The 23,331-nt window shown below is 40.1% G+C and overlaps 1 protein-coding gene across 9 annotated transcripts in view; it reads right to left on the reverse strand.

Moving 5' to 3' along the window:
• ENOX1 (ecto-NOX disulfide-thiol exchanger 1) overlaps positions 1-23,331 on the reverse strand; it is a 324,009-nt gene that overhangs the window by 217,489 nt on the left and 83,189 nt on the right. For 2 of the 9 annotated variants that reach the window (XM_077974447.1, XM_077974445.1), the window contains exon 3: positions 4,040-4,100. The exons of 6 other annotated variants lie outside the window; for them this stretch is intronic. The gene's annotated coding sequence lies outside the window, so the exon portion shown is untranslated. Of the gene's footprint in view, positions 1-4,039; positions 4,101-5,322; positions 5,445-23,331 lie in introns of those variants that run through there. One more of the 9 variants, XM_028837549.2, reaches the window with a different exon arrangement.

Below are 23,331 nucleotides of genomic sequence, written 5' to 3' on the forward strand. Positions count from 1 at the left end.
TATGAAAGTAACGGCATATCAGATAATTCTTGTCTCCCCTTGGTCAACTTTTTTCTGTGTTTGTTCTCTTCACATTCACATTCTAAAAGTTCTAAAGAGTAGACAACGTAAACCGAATGTTGTAACTAAATAAAAGCCTCAACTAATATGGCAGAGCTATGGACTCCTGAGCCAGAGCAAGAGAGACGGGAAAGAGTCATGTTGAGGAAGGGATAATGCCTCTGGCACAAGACTTCAGGGGGATGTCAGGCTTCAAAGATGCAGCCATCAAGAGAGGTGAATTCTATAAACCATACACATGGCCACAAATCAAAGAATAATTTTGTATGCATACACAGTACAGAAAGGCAATGTTGGTCTGTTCAGCTGCACTGACACACAGAAAGCAACTTCTGTAAACATTATTGTCTTCTTACGTAAAGGAAATCAGACAATATATAATTCTATAATTTGTGCTGTTTTGTGCTCAGTTTTTTCATTATGTACTCATTTTACACCTTGACCCAACCGTGGAAAACATATTAAGCTACAAAGTGGAATATTTTAATTGTAGTGGATAAATAACTGACCCTTAAGTGGTGGCAAACCGGCAAATTAGTTATCTATTTTCCCAAATGCCCTGCTTAGAGCCCTTTAATTTATGGAAATCTACCTGCAATAAAACCCAGATCAGACCAAGACCAGCCTGAGCCAGTTGCTCATCCTGTTTAACATTTCTTCTAGTAGGGTCACAAATAACATGTTAGTTACTCTTTAAACAAATGTGCTCTTAATGATGCCACTGCAGCATGATGAATAAAGCATTAGCCCTGCAGTCCTGATCGCCCTGGGACAGGGAGCTTTAGCAGAACACACCCACCTTGCATGGATTGTCCTGGGCCAGAGACATTGCTTTATCTTTCTCTGAATGACCACCCACAGCCCTTGCTCATGCTCTGTAACCAGTGAGCAAGAACAGTGGAGCCTTGAGTCCCCTGTGACGGTCCTTTTTGCTTCTCAGGGCCTCATAAATGGTATGGCTACATTGTTGGGGGTAACCCAGAAGGCATGATGGGGTAGTTAGGGGAGGGCTATGGGGGCACAGGAGCCTGATGCAAATGCCTGCACAGCAGGACATCCAGTTGTAAAGTTCTAGTTCAGTAGCGAGCATTCTGAGGAAATGGGTCAAACCTTTAGTGCTGCGGGTTGTATCCAGCAAGATTTAAATGAAGGTGCTCAGAAGAGAAAAAGGCCTGAGTATCCAAAAGGTATTCAGGCTCCTGAGGCTAAAGGCAGATTAGGGGGCACAGAAAGGTCGTTCCAACCTCCAGGGACATACATGATTCAGAAGCTGAATCCCGGTTATTTCTTGGTAAAAGGTCTTTATGGCCTAGCTGCTTTTGGAGGTCAGGCACCATCAAAAGCAGGAATTGGCTACACCTAGTGATCTCAGCAGGCCCCCATAACCCAGATAACCTCCATGGAGCCTCCTACCTCAACAAAAGAGATGGGAGAATAAATGCTGATGGAAAGGCTCCAGCACTGAAGGCCAAGTTGAAGGGCACTACAAAACACTGCTCCTACAGACCCAAGGCCTTTAGCTTCTGTCTGTCTTGGTCACAGATTTGTATAAAAAAGTCCTCCACCCCTATTGTCCCCCATTAACATATTCTCCTTTTCAATAGGAGGAGATAATTGCCTCTCAAGAGTGCCACATAAAAATCCTTCCTTACAAGGAGATGACATTTGGAGGACTAAGTTCCTCAAATAGTCTCTTTTTCTACTATAGTTTTCCAGACGGAAGGATCCATCTGCCTCTGAGCAACTAGTCTATTTTTCTAACTAGGGCTGTGTTCTCAACTAGGCACTAGAGGCATAGGGTCTACAATAATGATGGAGACCTGAAAATATTTTGTGTCAACATGCAATGAAAAGCACACTATCTAAAACAAATATTTAACTAAATGTCTATAAATTGCATATTATGACAATTCTAATTATCAAATTCAGTATTCACATAAAAGTCATTATAGTTGAAAACCATTTGTAACTGGGCTATCTCACTTTGCAGAAATTACTGAGTCTGTACCATTATGGAGAAATCAGAGCTGGTTTTAAATGAAAGAAATAACTTGTAAGCAAATAATTTCAAAAGCAAAATGATTACAAAAAATCCTCTCCAAAATTCCTATAAACAAACTTACACTACACATCAGATGTGAACGCACTTGTTATGTTTGATCTCATATGGAATAAATAAATCTGCTGCTGCCTAGAAAGGTTTTAAATGGCTGTGTTCTGAGGTACTGTCTCCTTCCTGCCTACTGTGTGTAAGATAAAGCTATATGTCCTCTCAAATCTGCCAAACTCAGTTCAGGATTGAATGCCATTCCATTATTTATTCATGGATTACATAAATAATTGTGGAAAAGAAGAAGGAGGCATGAACAAAAATTGACCTTAAAGAATATAGATGAGAGAGAAAAACATCTGGCTCATGGTACCAAATGCAATTTCATGTTATCTTAGAGTCATCGTATGTATTTATGGTTTTATTATTTATAAAAAGGAAATCGTGCTGAATGTGCTTTGTGGGAATTGCAGTATATTGCTATTGCTACCATGGTTTATTATTTTCACAGCTAGATGGCTTAAACCCAACCTAAACAAATATTTTAAAAGAATTCCCACCAGCATTATTACTTTTTTTCATTTCTAGTGTTAATGAAAAAGATCTTCTGCTTTTCAAGCCCTCTGATCTCTTTACTCTTGAGCAATTCTCAATTTTATGGCTTATGATGAGATAATGTTTATTGAAAAATAACAACTTAAGAAAATAACCAGCAACTAGTGGTGGTTAAACAGTGCAGTGTGTGAAGCGAGGGCATTTGAGAACTGCAGTGGCTGTCAACTCCAAATATTCACCAGGCCTTGACTATTATGGCAATTAGGATGATGATTTTATTACTTGCACACTGAAGTAGACATATTTTTGTATACCTGTCCAAGTTATCAACTTGACACAATGTCTACTACACACAGAATTTTGCTAATAAGATAAAAATAAGGTAGACGTAACAGTGAGACACATAATCAACATAAAACAAAATACACCATCATGTCCAGACTTCTCACTGTATGATCAAACCCTTACTTTAACAGGGGTCACCACCTTCATTCAAACACACTCCCCAAACTCTTGCTACCATTCTTAACTACTGGCTAATTCACCATCCTTTTCTCTAGGGGTAAAATTTGCACAGAAATGCAATGACACATTTCTCTTCAATCTGAGAATAAATATCAATATACACTAGAGAGGTGGAGAATTTTTTATTTTAAAAGTACTATTGCTGATACATGTAATGAGTTCAAACAAAGCTAAAGTCTATAAAGTAAAAGGGGAGTGCCATTCCCTTACTCCTTATCTGCCAGCCAACCATACTTACCAGAGGCAACCGCTGGGAAAATAGCTCACTATATAGCAGCCACTGTGGCAAGCAGCTCACATCCTCAATCTCATGAAAAAGACTCACAACCACCTACGAGATAGATGTTATTCCAACTTTTTACAAAAGAAAATAAACTAAGGTCCAGAAGGCTACTCCCTCGGATTTTTACCCAAGGTCAGAAAGCCAATGAATGGCAGAGTCCAGGACTCAATGTGTCCTAGCCTGGACCTCTGTTTTTATAGATTTGGGGAACTCCAACTTTCTCCAACAAAAAGTCAGACTAGAAGGTTCCTCTGGGTTTAATTGTCTCTAAAGAGAGAAAGAAGTCTAGGGTAAAGGTTAGTTCCATCCCTGGGGGCAGATGCAGTTATGCAACAGATCTTTATAAGATGTTGACTGTATGTAGCACTGTGCTTGATACCAAGAACATGATAGTGAGCAAGACATAGACCCTGTCTTCAAAAAGTTTGCAATAATACAGTTAGGTAGCTAAACAAACTAAAAAGCACCGGCAGATACGAACTTGCTACAGCATGGCAAATTAGATACTCTTAGGAGCGTGTCTCTTACGAGAAAACAACAACGAGATTCTGTATAAAATCACTTACTTGTGTATTACTAGGCTTTCTGCTAGGCTTGGTAAAGGCAACTCTGCTAAGACATCTGCTTCTAAAAAAGAAAGAAAACAAAAAAGTTGGCTGAAACCAGAAAAATGAGCCAGGAGTAGTGAGTTGCTTGAGGGGAAGTGCCAACATCAACAATGCACCAGGAGACAGCCTGCCATGGCAAGGTCAAGCCCTGGTCTGAGGTTCCCACGGCAATCAGGACCTGAAGATTTATTGTACCTTTACAGGGCCCTTATCCCAGTCGGCCTTCTCAAACCCTCGACTTCAGTTCTAGAAGTAGGCAAGTGAAAGAATCTGGGCAAACCAGCAGAAATCACTGCTGAAAGACAACTCAAGACCCATGCTTTATTGACAGGCACATTTTTCTTAAATAAGTCAGAATAATAATTGTGTATTTAGAGAAAGAGAGAGAGAACAAACATATAAAGCGTCTACCTAGGGTTGATCTGTAACCCAAATTGGGCTTCACTCTGTCCAAATATATATATATACATATATTGAGGGTAAATTGGTGGTTTGAGCTGAGGGCTTGGGATAAAGAAGGTATAAACATCATCATTATCAAGGACTGTCCAGGTCCATTCTCCCCATGTCAACAGCTTCTATTTGCAATCTCTAAATCACTCACAGCCTCACCACAACTGTACTGCCTGAAAGAATGCACCAGTGAGTGAGGTGGATGGCAAGGTAGAAAGGCTGGTCCCAGCATTATGTATAGAAAGGCTGGGAGGTGGAGTCGGGTTACTACTACTTTTTCTTACCTCACCCCCTTTCTGCCAGAACCTTTTTCTGTTCTACTTCTCTTACTTGTACCAAATACACTCTCTCTAACACAAGCTATCTCATCATGTTGGAAGCTAGCTACAAAGAAGGGGCCTGGAATGCAGTTCTCCTTTCTATCTGTCATTGGGAAGAGGAGCTATAGAAACTAGGGTCAATTGTGAGGGGGAGGATAGGGGTGAGTACTATAGAGGTGGGTAAAGCCACAAGCTGAATAAACCAGAAAACCCAACTTCTAACTCCTATCCCAAGGGATCGCTGACATTCTGGAGGTGCTGAGAGAGTGAGGATAAATGTCAGTTATCACGTGGGACACTCAAATCAAAGTCCCCCCGCATGCTGATTAGAATCATCACCTATTGTGGCAGCTATTTTTTCATTCCCAGTAGCGATAAACTGAGACCCTGAGAACTGATCTGGGCAAGTCGCTTTCTCTGACTCTCCTAAGAAACCTGCACAGCAGTTTGGCAGCACAATTTGCATACCAGAGGAGAGCTCCTGTCACAAGTACCCTGTGGGCCAGTTTCCTGAGCTTTTCCACTTGATGCTTTCAATCCTCATCTCACGAGTCATTGGAGAGGCTAACGTATAATGCCTTTTGGAGGAGCTGAAAGGAATAAAACATTACTAGCAAAACTGTCATATATTTTGAGACTTAAAATCTAGATCCTTTTAGATAGGCCCTCTGAAAGAAATGCTTTTGACTACGACAGCTGCAGCAAAAACTCCATTAAGGACAGCTTCATGAGCACAACTTCCCAGCCACTATTCCCACCTGAAAAGTACATATTCTGGTCTACATTTTTTTTCTACCAGTATTTTGCTTTGATTCATTGTTGATACACATGAGAGCAGAATAATAAACTAGGTAGTTTGAGCCTGTATGTGACCGGGGTTCAGCACAAGCATCATGGTTTTGGTTTGTAAATTCCTCTGGTCCAGTAGATCAAATGGGGAAAGATTTGTGTAATGTGAAATTCAGAGCAATGACCAGCAATGGCAGGGATCTTTTGGATATGTAATCTGCTGTTGGAGCACATGCTTGGGAACCAAAGAGGCGAGCGGGCCATGTTAGGAAGGGCAGCAAGGAAAAGAGAAAACATGAGTTAATATTAAAAATGTGATGCAAAATAAAATGGAGGTTATAGTCATATCCTTCCAATTGTATTGAGCTGAAATTGTTTCTGGATTTGGAAGCTCCTTGCTGAGCTAAACTGCAAAAATAAGATTATATGAGGAGAAAAGGTAATTTCCGAAATATACTAAACATAATACAATTACTGTGCACTTATATATGAAATCCAGAAAGGTGTATTTCCTTCATGCCATGTAATCACAGTTGTGTTACAGTTATATGTTCTTATTTTATGCTATCCACTCGTTTTCTTGACTTTGCATATTCTTGACGCAAACCAGTGAATGCATATAAAGTATAAACAATAGGATCTCAACATAGAGCCTACCCAAACGATTTAACTGTGTAGCATTGATTGTCTTGTCCACTGTGTGAGCAACATGCACAAAATATGCATTTTGTATGTTACTGAGGTCTTGCTGATGTGGATGAAGAAGTGTGAGAATTAGGATGGAAAAGAAGCTAACTCCAACAGTCTACTCTTTAGTGTCCTCCCATTATCTACAACAAAACAAACAACTGATCAGCTGCTACTGAATAACACACTGAAATTTGCTGAGAGGAACAGTTAAATAGCAATACCAAGATGTAGAGGTTAGGGAAGGTTGTTTTGCCCCTGTCCATTGACCTACATATGCTGAAGCGAAACTGGAAAACTGCAGCATGTTTGGTCACAAGGTCTTTCTATTTACATTCATAATTTCTTTTCTTTATTCCCTCTTTTTTTTTTTTTTTTTTGTTCTTCAGAGAACACCTTTCTTGATATGGGTGTTTTAAAATTCTGATCAGAACTGGCAGTGGGAAAAGAGCTGAGGAAATAATGGAGACTCATACTTATGTGACACATTCACAAACCCTATGAATTTTTAATGAAGGCACAATGTCCACAATTAGATTTGAAATGAGGTTTTCTTTGTAGGCACTCTTACAGTAAGTGGAGTGCGAGTGAATTTTACTTTATATTCAGTAAACGATACCAAGTACAAAAAACAGTACAATTTAATAGAAAATAAAAACAAATTGTTGATTGTTCATAGCTCCTTTTTCATCTCTTAGATTTACAAAAGTGTAGCAGTTAAAAAAATTGCATTTCGTTTTATTTAAATACCACACGGATGCCAAGGCAACTCAATGGTACAGAAAGTCATTTTCAGTCATGACCTGAAGCTGTCCTTTTGCATTGTGTGGAGAAGTTTTCATTTGTTTTAAACTGTAAAAATAACTTCTAAATGTAGATCTTTGGGGAGAAAGATATTAAGTTTCCCTATTTGCAAACTAAGCCATTTCAAATGAACATAAAAAAAATCTAATAGTGTAGAAAATAAGGAAATAGAGTGGGCTGATGGCTACTTCATTTGCATTTTGATTTTAAAGCTTAACTCTTGTCTTCATAGGGCTTAGGGTTTCAGCTTCGCAGAAACAGACACAGTTTCCCATCCTTCTTGGGTGGTTTCCAAAGTCCTTCAGCTTCTGGCCCCTGGTCACCTTGGCAACATCATTTCCTAAAGCTTCTGCTTCTCTTGGAGCTCCCACAACACAGGTATTTTTACTCTTCCTTGAGCCTAGCAAGTGTGATCTTCTCTTAGTGACTTTGCACTTGTGGTTCCTCCAGATAATTGTGCAACCACCCTGTTCCCTCACCTGGGCCCTTCTCTGACAAAATGTCATCCCCGACCTCTACCTAAAATGCAACTGCAGTTACCTTCTGTCTTTCTACTAACCTTATTTTCTTTCTCTCTAGGATTTCTTGGCATCTGAGGTTATACTACATAGTTATTTCTTTGATAAATTAGTAATTCATGAGGGATTATTTTTAACCTTTTAAAAATGTTTTTCTTGGTAAATTGCCATCAGCCAAAACAGTGCCTAGTACTTAGTAGACACATACCCTTCCCTCCCACATACACAAATTTATTGATTAAATATTATGAGTGAGTGGGTGTATATATACACACACACATAAATATGTAGAAACATGCTGCATTAATCATTACTGTTTGATTTTCTATATTCCTGATGTTCTGACATATGGGTTCTTGCTGACATTGGCGGGATCACCCCTCCCGGGGCTAGCCAATCCAAGAGAGCAAACACCTCACCGGGGAGCACACACGTCAAAGGCAAACCAACCAATCCAGAGCCCAGACCCTCGACCACCTACTGGCTCTCAGATTCTCAACCACCATTCATTCCTCTGGCCTAATCACCCCAGAGCCAAGTATCACGTAATAGACAGAGCCCTTATACCCCAGAGCTTAAATTATTCAAACTAACCCATCCTGTGCCTGTTTATCCCACCTTGCCTTGTCTCCTCTTTTGCAGAAATCACAATAGAGGTGCTCTCACTTCCTCTCCCTTCTGACTGAGCCTGGCGCCTCCCTGTGTGGCTCCTCATTGTGTGGCATGGCATGCGTCCTTCTCTTGCAAACTGTGAGTAACAAACTATCTTTTCATCTCCTGATCTGTTGGCCTTACCACACCCAATAATAATAAAAACTGCATTTTCAAATGCAAACAAATAAATATTCAAATAAAATTCACTGTATTTTCAAGGACAATGAAATATAGTAATTGCCAGAAGTTATGGTTTCCCTGGACTCACAAGAAATAAAATCAGGCAGGGTGCAGTGGCTCACACCTGTAATCCCAGCACTGTGGGAGCCCAAGGCAGGTGGATCAATTTGAGGCCAGGAGTTCGAGAGCAGCCTGGCCAACATGGTGAAACCCCATCTCTACTAAAAATACAAAAAAAATTAGCCAGGTGTGGTGGCGCATGTCTGTAATCGCATGTCTGTAATCCCAGCTACTTGGGAGGCTGAGGCATGAGAACTGCTTGAGCCTGGGAGGCAGAGGTTGCAGTGAGCTGAGATTGTGCCACTGCACTCCAACCTGGGCAACAGAGTGAGACTGTCTCAAAAAATGAATAAATAAATAAAAATAGAAAGAAAGAAAATTACTTTGACGTTTTAAAGATCTGTGTACAGTTTCAACTCCGTCTCAGCCCTGAGATTCATTTATGGATTGCTTTTGTGGTTATTATTGTTGGTTTCTACTTTCTCCCTTTAAGTTTTTTTGTTTATTTATTTATTTATTTTTAAGGGGGATTCAGACACTATTATCTTAAGGGAGCAGCCCTGCCTTATTCTTTTTGCTAGACACAAATCGTTAACCCTATTCACCAAACAGCAATTGTCAATAAAACACGTCTACTCTGTGAACTCTGCTGTTAACGTAGGCTTATCAATAGTAACAGCTCTGAGGGGGATGTTACTATGGGGGAGACCATGCATGTCTGAAGTCTGGGGGGGGATCTACTATGGGGGAGACATGCTATGTCTTAGTCTGTTTAGTGTTGCTATAACAGAATACCCGAGGCCGAGTAATTGATAAAGATTTAGCCCATGGTTCCAGGATGTACAAAAGGCATGGTGCCAACATCTGCTTGGCTTCTGGTAAGGCCGTTTCATGCTGCATCATAACATGGCAGAGAAGATCGAGGGGGAAGTGAACATGTGTGAAGAGGCAAAACCTCAGGGGCATCCTATTTATAACAACTCACTCTCATGAGAACATTCCTCGGTGAACTAATTCAGTCTTCCTTGAGCGAGAACTCACTCACTACTTCAAGAACAACACCAAGCCATTCATGAGCGATCTGACCCCATGACCCAAACAGCTCCTATTAGGCCCACCTCCCAACACTGCCACACTGGGGATCAAGTTTAAACATGAGTGTTGGTGGGGACAAACTCAAACCATAGCAGATACATGGGAAATTTCTGTACCTTCTGCTCAAAATTGCTGTGAACCTAAAAGTGCTCTAAAAGAATTAAGTTTTAAAAAAAAATACACATATATGTTTATTCTCTTTAAATATAAGAAAATAATAAATCCTAGCCATAATTTCTTAAATTATATTGAGCTCTAAATGTAATAAGGACACACATTTCTATGACGTGATGCACTCTGAGTTTTTTCCACACATTTGTTCCTTTTTTATTCCAAAAACTATGGTTCATGTTGTTCCATGGCCAATTTGCCAGATGCTTCCACATTCCCTGCTGGAATGCACCTCAGACAGGGCTAAGTCAGGGCCTTCCAGGGGCATGGCAACCATGGAAACTGATCCTGGGAAACTGACCTTTAATATATTTTTATAGCAAGCGCAGAGGAATGTGCTGGGTGATAACCCATTACTTGCACCTGGTAAGGGCACAGGCCTGAGGCTGAAGTCTTTGCACAGTAGAGATGGGCCAGCGAGATATAAAGATGTCCACAGGAGTGGCCAAGGGAACCTCTAGAATGCACTGGAGGGAGCCTCAATTCAGTCAGTTGCTAACATTGGCAGTAGGGCCTTCCCTGGGATTTGATAGCCTAAGCAGCTGTCTTCATGCAGTTCAGATTCATGCCTCCTTTACTTACCTTACAGAGCTCTTGCCAACATGGTCACCCTGGTGACAACCATGTGCTCTCTAGCAGAAGTACCTGATCCTGCTCGAGGTATTCGAAACACTAAGAGAATAATTTTTAGGAGATTTGAGAGAGGCCTTAAAACTGTGCTCATATGCTTTTTTTGAAAACATGGTTTTCAAATAAAAGCAAGGGTTGAGACATCAAAGGAGCTAGTCGCTCTCCCTCTAGTCCTTCGGCCTTCCTTTCTGCCTGGTGTTACACGCTGCCTCCTACACGCCAGTGCTCACAGCTGCTCCACTGTGGGTGTGGCTGTTCCTTCTCTTCTCTATGCTTCTCTCTTTTTAGGCTCACTTAAAGGCCCACCTCCTCCAAGACACCGTGTAAGATCGATTCTCTACAACCACTTGCTTCTCTAAACTCCAGAGTTCCCCAAGGGTGGTATGTCAGAGGATTTAATGTGGGAACCAACACCATTATTTTAATTTTTAATAGCTGTATTTGCTTTGAGTCATGTGAAATCGATGTTTCTGTGGATTTAAAAAATGGTCAAATATTGGCAGTTTCATATAGTTCAACCTAATATGCGTCAGGGGAAAAAATATTAAAAGAAAACCAGACATCATTGTTTAGGATGAGGTTAAAATGAGTACTTTATTGAACTGCGTAAAAATGAATAAGTAAATAAATGTTTTGATGGTACAGATACAGCAAAAATTATTAAGCTTGTATCCACCATCAAACCACTGAACAAATGTATTTTGACAACCACTGTTCTATGTGTCCTTTTAACATGTCTTCTTATTGTGTGTGTGTGTGTTTTTGTATATCTATGTATTTGTGTTTTCTCTTCCATTAATTTCCCAGATATTTGTACACAAGAGGCAAGGCGAGATTACAAACCTCTTAGCATGATACCCTGCACGCAGAAGATGGACTTGTCATAGGAATTTGTCTGGTCACTGATGATGAGATCTTACCAGGAAACGCCATTTGTTTTCCTTATGGTCATTCTAAAACTGGAACCTGATGGGCCATACAACGGAGTATGCCATTCTAGCCACGAAACCTACGACCTGGAGCAACTGAAAACGCAGGACTCCTATGGAGCACTCCATGCTGGGAGCTCACCTCACCACTGGGAAGCATTAAGGGGTAGTGTGGTCTGTTGGCCAGAACATGGTTGACCATTTGGACTCATTCTATTCAGCAGTGTGATTGTACATTATATCCTCCCCTTCTCCGTTCCAACTGATAATGCCACCAAGAGCTGAGAAAGCGGAGGCCATGAGAAGCTGGTACGTACTAGGATATCCTATTGGCACCTGTCCTCTCTGCCCAGTTACTGACCACTGCACCAAGCTTCAGATTCTGTTTAATACTGTCCTTTACACAATGGTGCCTGGGTCTTTTGAAATGGATAGTGATAATTATGATTCATACGCTTCAAAAAATAAACCACAGTACTCACACAACCTACATATTTCATTTCGATTTTAAAAACACAAAATACTTACATGCTGTTGGTATTTTGAAAGCTTTTGTCACTTGTGCTTTTTTAAATATAATGGTTCAGAAATAAACTTCTGCCTGCTAATCAGGCTTTATTTCCATTCATAAAAAATGTGTCTCCATAATACCTTAGAGGTCAATAACTAGATGTTGAAACAAATAATATTAAAGAAAAACATTTATTGTAGAAGTGTGTGGTTGAGGCAGAAGAAAGGTGTTATTTTCATCTGTGGTATCAGGAAAGCACCATGAATAGAGAATAATATGGGCTGAGTCTCAAAAGATTAAAAAAAAAAACAAAAACCTATGTGGGAAGAGAGAGAGGGAAAGTGTGCAGGCAGCTCAGGCAGGAAATGGTAAACTCAAATGTGTGAAATCGGGAGTGTTGGAGGCTGCTGAAAGGACATAGCTGCCTCTTTACTGTTTTACATTTAAGTCAAGTTATTCAGATTATATTGGTCTCCGTATGTATATAATGACAACGGGAGTTTTATTCTCTAAAAAGTTGCTTTGAGAAAAATGTCAAGGGATTTAAATTCATGCTTCCAAAGTACAATGTTTTCCTACATAAAGATGCTGGTTTATCAACTAGAAAACTAAAGTGAGCTTCTTTATAAAAGACTGAAAAGATTAGGAAAGTCTTGACAATATAAACATACATTTACTCACCAACTCATGAAATACTACAACTAGGTTTTACTGCTCAAAGAAAGCATAAAATAGATCATTTCAGTAGAAAGAAAATAAAGCACATTTTTTTACAACATAGAAAGTAATCTCAGAATTCATTAACCAAGAGATCAAAAACAATACATAAAATATTATCTATTTTAAGAGAGCTTTAAATAAAGTCATGGAGAGCAGATTTACAATGCTTTAATTAAACCAGGATAGGAATGGCAGGAGTCTGTTTACAACCTTTCATGGCAGAGAAGAGCTATATAACAGCCTTGCTATTGACCAGCTGCAAAAAAAGTCAATAACAATATGAAGATGACAGGACTTTTGGAAGAAAGTTACTATGCAGCTTAGAGTTCATAATAGTGAGGATAGAGAACATTAATTCTAATCAGATCCACATCACTGACTTACAGAAAACATTTTTTTAAGGTTCAGAGAAAATATGAGTATGATATAAACACACAGGTAACAGGGCTAATAAGTGTAAGAGAGATTTAGAAAAATAAAATTTTGATTCTATAATTAGATAGTCATAATCCTAGCGAAAGAAAAGGAGGTGCCACTATAGGAATCACTATGGCTTACAAAATGACTTCTCTGATGAATTCTGATTCTAAAATGACAAGTAATAAATGGTACCAAGGACACAAGAGTAAAGTCAAACACCAGTGTGTGGGAATAATTCCTAGAAGAACGCTGAAGATGCCTAAATACAGGACTAGGAGTGAACACTTTGAAAAACATACCAACGGGATGTTTATAGAACGTATTTTAAAATATCTTCAGAGGAAGAACAAGGAAAAATAGCAACACTTTTGGGGAAGGCCATTAACAATAAACAGCAAAGATGACAGAACTGTTCAACTCCCATTTTGTGAGTCCTCCCCTGCAAGCAAAATAATCTGCACATTGGGAAGGGGAGAATAAACAAAATACACATGGAATTTCAGGCTGAGGTGGTGATGGGGGGATTTACTCACCAACCCAGAGCTAGCATCAGACATTCACAGAACAAGCCAGTAAGACCCAGTCCTGGAACCAATATAATATGACACTAGGTTAAATGCTTCCACTTTCCTTTCTCGAAAATCTGAGCTTGTGGTAACTTTATTGGGATTCAATCATTTGACCTTGAGAACTTAGTGCAACTATGGAAATGGCCCACAATGACTGCCGGAATTCCAAAGAGTTGGTGCCAGGTTTAGAATGACAACTTACTAGGTTTGTGACCTGGGGCCAAAGATACAGGATAAGACTGATCTTCACATATTAGAAGTAAAGCAGATATAGAAGGTGAACTAGATTAATCAAGCAATTCGCCAAAGAATGGACTTAGTGCCAGTGGGTAGGGTTTACGGCAGACCGATTTCATTCCCATTCATTCAGTGAATACTTAGTAACTTCCACTGTGTGCAGCACCATTTTAAATTCTAGGTGAACAAGAAACTCACTCCAAAGAAGGGAGGCCTGGATAAATACGTCAGTATAAAGCAGGTATACAGATACATGGGCAAATGCATTAAAACACAGGTTCATAGGAATAGCACGGAAGAAAAAACAATTAACTTTAAAGGTGATTTTAGATTTTCTCCAAGGTTAAATAGAGGAAAAAATTGGTGAGGAGGGATAATAAAACACCTTAAAATGTGTTTCGGGCATTGACAACACTATGATCAAAAATACTTCTGTGTGAAAAGTATGTGGCATGCTACAGAAAATGAGTGCTTTTGTTTGGCTGTAGTTTAAAGGGAACATGGTGAAAAAGTGGAGAATGATGCTAAAAATGTAGGCAGGATGCTAAGGAGTTTAACTCCCACAGGCAATGGGGACCAAATGGAATGTTTTAAATGGGGAGTGACGGGGTCAAATTTGTAATTTAGAGCGATAATTCTTAGAGAAGTACAGAGTAAGCTCTACAGGAAGACAAGCCCGAGGAGGGTAAATCTATTCGGAGGTAATTATGGGAGACCAGGCCAGATGAGGCAGTGGCAGTGGAAGTGGAGATGAAGAGAGGGAACAGATTTGAGAGGTACTTCTGGAGAGAGAAGAGGCAGCATTTGGTGAGCAACTGGAATGTGGAAGTGAGAGGGCCCAAGAAGGTAACACTCAAAAACGAATCCCAGGTTTCCACCTCAAAGGAATTGTTGGATAAAAATAGGGATTTCCATGGCACAAGAACACTTAAAGGATTAGTTTAGTTCAGGAGGAAAATGTAAGTTTTCCATAGAGCAATCAAATGCTTCAATATTAAACTTACAAACCATACAGAAATGTATCTGTCCCGTGGATGGCTATTTGCTTCTCTCAGTAGCCACAAAGCTATGCTGTGTGCCTGGCACACAGTGGCTCTCAACCTCTGATGGGCATTGCAATTGAATCAAATTGCCTGAGGAGGCTTTTCCAAATGCATATGCCTGGTCTTCACCCCCAGGGGATTTTGATGTCTGATGTGAGGTGCAGGCATTTTTAAAAACAGCTCCAAAGGAGATTCTGATACGCATCCAAATTTGACAGCCACTGTAGTATACAGTCAATCCATAGCTCTTTGAGTAATTAGTTAAAAGGAGGAAGGGAAGGAGAATGCTTCTTGAAATTTTTGAAGCAGCAGCTGGTTGACTTTCTATGCTCAACAGTGCAGCACTGCGTGAGAAATTTACAAAATGAACTTTCCTGTCTTTTAATGTTTTTTCTTTTTGAGACGGAGTTTGTCTCTTATTGCCCAAGCTGGAGTGCAGTGGTACAATCTCGGCTCACTGCAACCTCCTCCACCCGCCTCCCGGGTTCAAGAAATTCTCCTGCCTCAGCCTCCCGAGTAGCTGGGATTACAGGCACCCACAGGTCACACCTGGCTAATTTTTTTTTTTTAATCACTTTTTTTTTTGAGACGGAGTCTCGCTCTGTCACCCAGGCTGGAGTGCAACGGTGAGATCTCGGCTCAGTGCAACCTCTGCCTCCCAGGTTCAAGTGATCCTCTCACCTCAGCCACCATGCCTGGCTAATTTTCGTATTTTTAGTAGAGACGGGGTTTCACCATGTTGGTCAGGGTGGTCTCAAACTCCTGACCTTGTGATCTGCCCACCTCGGCCTCCCAAAGTGCTGGGATTACAGGCATGAGCCACGGTCCCTGGCCTTCCTATTTTCTAATCTTAAGGGTTCACAAATGTGATGTTACAGCGTTCCTGGCTTCAACCTGCAGACAGAACACTGGCTGAGAGATCACAGGACTCACTTGAAATTCAATCTTTTCTTACATTTTTTACATTATTGATGAACATCCTTTCTTACAGCAACTCGTTCTTTAACATTTTTTGTGTGCTTTTACATATTTTTCATTTACTTGTTTCTCAATGTCTATTGCTCCCACTAGACTGGCATTCCATGCAAGCAGGCATTCTGTTTCTTTTGTTCACTATCGTATATATAAGCACTGACCTAGCAAAACACACATGTTCAGTCAATAAATGAGCAACGAGCCAGATTTTTCTGGTGAAACATTTTAAGCCACAATGCATTATTTTCGATATGCCTATAGGTATGTCCGTGAGTGTATCATAGATTCAGAAAACGGTTGCAGAAATAATCAAAAGCATACAGCTATAGGCAAAACATGTTTTTTTTTTTTTTTTTTTTTTTTTTTTTTTTGAGGCGGAGTCTTCACTCTGTCGCCCAGGCTGGAGTGCAGTGGCACCATCTCGGCTCACTGCAAGCTCCGCCTCCCGGGTTCGCGCCATTCTCCTGCCTCAGCCTCCCGAGTAGCTGGGACTACAGGCGCCCACCACCGCGCCCGGCTAATTTTTTTTTTTTTTTTGTATTTTAGTAGAGACGGGGTTTCACCGTGTTAGCCAGGATGGTCTCGATCTGCTGACCTCGTGATCCGCCCATCTCGGCCTCCCAAAGTGCACGGATTACAGGCGTGAGCCACCGCGCCCGGCCGGCAAAACATGTTTAGATTTTTTTTTTTTTTACCTCGAGGAAACGCTCTGACTCCCAGAACTTTGATGTTATGTGAGACAGCCCCTTACATCAGCACATAAAATTAAAAATAGGGAATAAATGTCTACAAAGGGTGAATTAGGCACAGAGGTTTAGCCTGAGAAATAGAAGCTAAACCTCGTTCCTGTTCCTTATCTATTAATAGATCTCAGAAGTCTGAACCTTGAAGTCTGATAAATCTAGAGCTTTCCTGTCATTTATATCTAATGATCAATTCTAACAGTTAGATAAAAAACCACTAAATGAATGAAAAGATGAATTATTGATAAATTTAAAGTGTCTTTTAGCAGGGCAATTAAAGAAGAAACAAGTAGCTAACTTGAAGAGCCAGAAATGTTAAAAATCTCTATATTAATTGTGATTATTGAAGTGTTTTTAGGTTCCAAGTTAAACATTTGCTGACAGTGCTTACTATAATATGTAGATAACTCATGACTTTTTTTAGATATTTTGCTGCCCTGAGATTGAATGTGATTTTTTTTTAACACAAAAATTACCAAAATCAGAATTCTACTTTACCTAAAATTTGCCAAGCAACTACTATCTGCTATCACTTTCTCATGTATCATCTCAGGTAGTTTCCATAAAAACTGTACTTTACCAATCGGAAAACTAAAAATAAGAGCAACCTTAGATGAATGCCTAAAACTAGAATGCTATGAAAAGTGTTAATTATACTACAAATCACTGAAGTATCATTTTATCCACAAAAATTTATACATATTTATAAAAGTGTATTTTTAAAAATACTAAATATGAACCTCAATCATAAGAATGATACAAGAATACTATGTTTGATTAATGATATAATTTGGCTAACTGGAGAAAACATTGTTTCAATTGATGTTATCAAACAGGCAGTAATAAGACACATTGACATGATATGCTTAATACACTTCAGAAGGTTTTACCACCTCTGTGGCATTCTTGCCAAAATTTTATAACCTCAATTTAATCATGAGAGAACATCAGACAAACCCAAATCAAGGATATTCTATAAGATAACCAGTATGCTTCAAAAATGTCACAGTCATGAAAGACAAAAAAAGACTGAAGATCTGTCCTATTGATTTCTGATCTTTCTAATGTAAGATTAGTAGTCATTACATACTGTTGGATGTACAAATATAGGCTTAAGAAATTGGAATGATTCCATGTTGCATCCAGGGTATTAACTAAGTGTTATGATGTGAAGTTGTTTTCAAATTAGCTGCAATTTCCCCCAAGACTTATAAGAAAAAAAAATTCCGTATTAACTAATGACTCCAGTTAACTGATTGAAATTACATTATACTAAGCTAAATACACATGTCATTTCTTACAAGGGGTGTATGTTTTTATAAATCAGTATCTCAGCTCGAATTGTTGGAATGATCATGGTTACTTCCATCGTTCAGAGAGGAAAAAAGACAGGAGGAGTAAAACAAAGGGAGAGGGGCCATTTGAAGCAAAGAGAAAGGAAACATGATTCTAAAACATGTTCATTAACCTAGGACTACTACTAGATGCTCTAGGCTAGAATGACCAGTCTGCTTCTAAACAGATTTTAATTTTTAATTCAGTGGAATAGGTCAGATACAGCTCTCCCACCTGGAGGTCCTGCCCTAGAACCTACCTGCCCCAAGGCAGTACTGCGGGTCTGCTGGTAATCATCATCTTTGGGTAAACACAATCTCCAGCCAGCTACTCCCACTCTGCATGTTGTGATCCCAAGAACCAGTAATAAAAGTTGGACAAGATCCCACAATGAAGTGGAGGTTTTCTCCTTAGATATTTTTTTTTAGGAGCAAGAAAAGACACTTTTTTTTTTTTTAAGCCAATAGAAATGTTTTTAAAGGTACAGGTAGAAGGAGGGATGCTGGGGTTTGAAACAAAATTCTAATAAATAAAGATCAGTTTTACCACTTAATTAAAATTGGGTGGAGGCATACATGTGGGTCCAAATTTGATGCTCACCATACAAATGCCCAGACACGAGACAGATCTCCTGGGAAATTAAAACGCCTACATGTAGGGAGAATTGAACAGCCCAGGGCCCCAGAGCCTCTGCACATGGAGCTAAAACAAGCATAGAGGAGCCGAGTCGGACTGATTCCCCAGCTCTTCACAGCCCCCAGATTAGCTGGGTATTAGTGCAGGCTGGTCTCAGCTGCCCATGAAAATGAGAACACATTTGAAAACCTGCATTTGAATTTTAAAGGTACTCAACATTTCTAGTATTGTTTACTGAAAAAGGTCAACACTCAAGTGTTTTATTTATGCACGGCAGAACCTCAGTCCAAAAGCACTAGGCTTTCCATATGGCATAGCCTGAGAGTGTGTTAAATATGTAGTTCCAGAGCCAAGAATATTATTTTTCAACTTAGTGAATGCATTATTAAAAGACCTCTGCTGTGCCCACCACGGGGAGATAGGGCGAGAGGCAGCAGTGACGCTGCATTCTGAATGCACAGAGACACTGACAGTCACTCACCAACGACAATATCCCCAAACCCACACTACCCTACCCCGTGCCTTGCTCTGAATTTGGCCAATCTGGAAAAAATGAAAATGAAAACATTTAAATAAAAATCATATAAAAACTTCAGTTCCAAGCACAACAGTTTTGGTTCTTTGGACAATAAGTGTTTCACTGAGATTTATGCCTAGGGTCCTTTTCTATACCCCGGCTCTGCGTCAGCGTTCACATCAGCCCTCAGTGCTTCTTGCCAATCAAGCGTATAATATACTGATTCCTTCAAATAATATTTGTGTTAAAATCATTAAATGCCCACGCCAGTCATCTTTTTGTTAATGGGATGAGAAATAATACATAATACATACCAATGTGATGACAGTAAGAGGAGTTGTCAACTTTAGAATATGTGTTGTATAAATTCAAAATCTTCTTAAGAATAAGTCCCGTGTTTTAAATATACTATGGAAAAACAAAATCAATACCAGGAGAATTTTGACTGGAATATACAAGTGCCTTTATCATTCTGGGAAAAATACTACTCTATAAAAGGCACATTCTCTGATAAGTTCAGAAATTATCCTTTTATATAAATATTATTCACTTGGAAAAATGTTTTCTATAAACAGCTCCCTTAGTGCATTTTCACACACACTTTTATTTACAGACATTAGATTTACACACGTTTCTAGTATAAATCTTTCGTATACAGCAAAGAGAATCTGTGACCAAAAATTCTGTCCAATTCAGATGTGGGGAGCAAATAAATGACCAGTGTCCCCATATACATAGTAATATATGGCTGATTTTATAAAACATGTTCACATTAAAAATAAGAATATAAAAATTTTTAAGTCTTCAGGAAATGTCTTTAGGAAATTTCAGAAGACTATGACTTTTAAATTACTCTTTTACATGATCCACCTTCCAAAAGCTCAGAATCCTTATATTAAAAGAGCTGGCGCTGACATAATTTGACTTAATCCCGTAAATATGCATAGAAATCCCGATGCACATCATCTACTATGCTCCGCCTGCGTGATACAAGATGAATCAGGCACCATCCACTGTCCCTCTTGTTAAGGAGTCCACAACTGTGCTGGCTGGACAGACACGTATATAACCGGTTGTAATGTACTTGAGATAACTGGTGTATTCTGGTGGTAGGAATAAGAGGCTCTGGCAGCACGGAGTAGAGATCCTGGAAGGCAACCTGCGCGTAGGGAGAGTGGAAGCTCACCCGAGGAGGTGACATTTGAGCTGGTTGTAAAGGATGAACAGGATCAGACCAGGCAGAGGAGAGGCGTTCCAAGTGAAGAAAAAAACAATTATCCACACATGCCAAGATTTTCAGAGTGGACTTTTAAAAGCGTTTTACTTCAAAAAGGTTTAAGTGTGCAATGTCTAACATGAAGCAAAAATTACCATCTAGATTGTTTCTTTATGACTAGCCTGTTCTTCTCCCAAGGACCCTAGCTGTTTAGGAAGTACAGGTAGTAAGAAGAGGATGTGAAGTACTTTGGTAGACACAGAGAAAGTGAGAATGCTGCAGTAACTGAACTACAGATTAGAATTAGCACTGTAGGCCTGTGAGCGGGGAGGGCTACCAGTGAACTGAGAAAAAGCAAAAGTGTTTTAAGCGGACTGTAATAGCACCCCTTTTCAGTCTGCTGAAAACACAGGCCTTAACCTTCTTAAGAAAGAGTCTGCTAAAACATAGTCTGCCAGGCTATCAATTACAGGGTCTGCAGATTTTGCTCTGAGCTGGGACCTGTTAGAAGCAAGGAGAGCAAGGAGAGCGGATCATTTTCTTTCAATAATTTAATCACACTGGTGTGAGTGGAGGTGAAGGCTGAGCTGCAGCCTTCATATTCTACTTCTTTCACAGAGGGCAAAGGAAGTGTAGAAAAGCAAGGTCCCCTGGGTGGACCTGGAGAGAGAAAAAAGTTCTGGGACTTCCCTTGTCTTCAGTTGGGTTCTAGGAAAAGGCCAGGGGTGACAATGGCTCAAGTGAAGATGACCAGTAAATGGCTGGGAAGACCAAGAAGACAGACGGTGACCTGTTTCACAGTGCCTAACTAAACCAGAATTTCAAATTCTGAAGTTAGCTAGAAACATATTTCCTTTATTCACATTTTAAAAAATCAAGTTAATTCATTCATACTGGCATTTAAAAAATGTGTGTAAGAGATGTACAAAAACTGAATTGTGTTCATTGTTCACCTTTGAGTCATCTACATACAGAGCCAAGTTGTAGGAGGGATGTATTCAGGAGGACAAGCCTTGGGGATTTCACTCTTTTATTATTCTCCGTATAAAAGAAGATGGTTTGTTGGATCCACGTGCCACCCGTACCTCTTCCCTGGGCATGTGGCCATGAGGCAGGCGGCAGGGGCTGCCCTGGGCTAGGGTGACGTGGGTTCTGCCTTCCAGTTCTGGGTCTGCCACTGACCTGCTACGTGAATTTGGGCTGGTCAGAGTTTTCTCAAATAAGAATGAGAAGCAAGGACTGGACTGTACTCTTTTCCTGGCTGTTTTCTGCTCCAGTGCTCTCTGATTCTATAGAACAATATTATGTTCTAGAGAAATGTTTTCTTCTTTCTGGGTCTTATACATTTCCTTTTTTAAAAAAAGCCACTGTAATAACAACAATGCCCCATCTAGTGTTAAAACAGGGAACATGGTCCAGGACTGCAGAATGAGGAATGGCGCTCAGGTCTTTCCTGGCTTGGGGGCTCTGAATGGCTATTGAAGGGTATGGATGCTGCCCAGGTGGTTTTTGTTGGATCTCAATGACCCAACTTTGTAAAAGAGGGCATTTTTTTAAAAGACTGTGTTTTACAACTTTTATGTGTGATGTACAACACCAGCACAATAGGACTGTTACCAAGGGCCCATGGAACAATCTTTCCTATTATTTTTACTGGCAGCTGTCACCAAAAGCAAAAGAGCCTCCTGGGGATGGAGGTCATCAGGCAGCCCCTTCCTGATGGGAGATAAGAAGAGATTCTGGGTGTGACGCAAGCAATTCAGCTAAGCTCTGGCTCCTCACTGAAATCATCACAGACATAAACCTGGGAGTTCTGCAAGGTTTAATCACTTCAGCCTTCCCTTTTCATTGCTTTCTTTCTGAAAGCTCCCATGAGGAAAACATCTCCAATCTCGGTAATAGCTAACCACACACTCTTAGAACTTTCCAGGCTCCACAGTAGTCTGTTCCCCTTCTTCCTAAATTCCATCCAACAAGAAAGGAAATCAAGGGAGGGAACAAATGTAAATACTGAGACAATGCAGGCATCTTTGAAACAAATGATCATCTTCCTTCTTGTGTGTTTGTCCTGTGCCTTTTTTTTTCATTAAGTGCCAAGACAATTTAATTTGTCTACTGCCATATAAAAATGGCCTCATTTTGGAATCCACCTCCCTCTTGGAACCCAGGTCAATTCAGTGGAATATTTGTGGAGTGACTACAGCATGCCAGACACTGTCTTAATGATGTCTGGGCTGAGAGAACAAAATGAGCCTGGACTCAAATTCTTCATCACACTGCCACTTGCTCAGAGCTTTGTGGCCGAGATTACCAGAATTTTCAGTGGCAAGGATTTCCGTTTTTTTTTTTTTCTTCTTAAACCTGAGTTTCTTGATGGTTGAACATCCCAGTGGCTCCTTATCTCCTAGAATGCTTAAATGCCTACTGGGCCTAGGGCTTTAACTCACCCGCTTGTAAACCTCCGTTGATCTCTCCTAACCGGCTGCCTCTCTATGCCCTCCATGGCTATTCTGCCTTCTGGGCTTACCAGTATTCTAGTCAAATACTTGGAATTCTCCTGTTTATAAGCCCCATCTAACTTCTGCCCAACCTTCAGCCTTGGCTTGCCAGTTTAATCTGTCTCTACTGTGATCCACATCCCCAAATCAGCTTGGTTCTCACATGCTTCAAATTGCCCTTAACTCCTTCATCCAACAATCCCATATTCCTATTTCACAGTCTTCATGCCCATCCTGGGGGCACAGTACTCTTTGACTAAAGTTTAGAATGAGAGTCTCTGGTCAGTCCTGTCCTACTAGTCAAACCCTAGTCTCAATCCAGGTCTGGCAGCTGCGATAATCTTGAGTACAATATGAACTGGCAATCAGCAAGTGGGGTAGCTCAAACAGAACACTGGCAAATGACATTTGCCTTAGAGGGCCATGAGAACAGTGGCCTCTGATTAATACCAAAGAAAGAAAACATCCAGAATATTTCTTGAACACCTAGAGCGTTGCCTAGTACACAACAGGAGCTAAAAAATTTGGCAAATTATAGAA

Source organism: Macaca mulatta, chromosome 17 (genome assembly GCF_049350105.2).
Source record: "Macaca mulatta isolate MMU2019108-1 chromosome 17, T2T-MMU8v2.0, whole genome shotgun sequence".
Lineage (NCBI taxonomy): Eukaryota > Metazoa > Chordata > Mammalia > Primates > Cercopithecidae > Macaca > Macaca mulatta.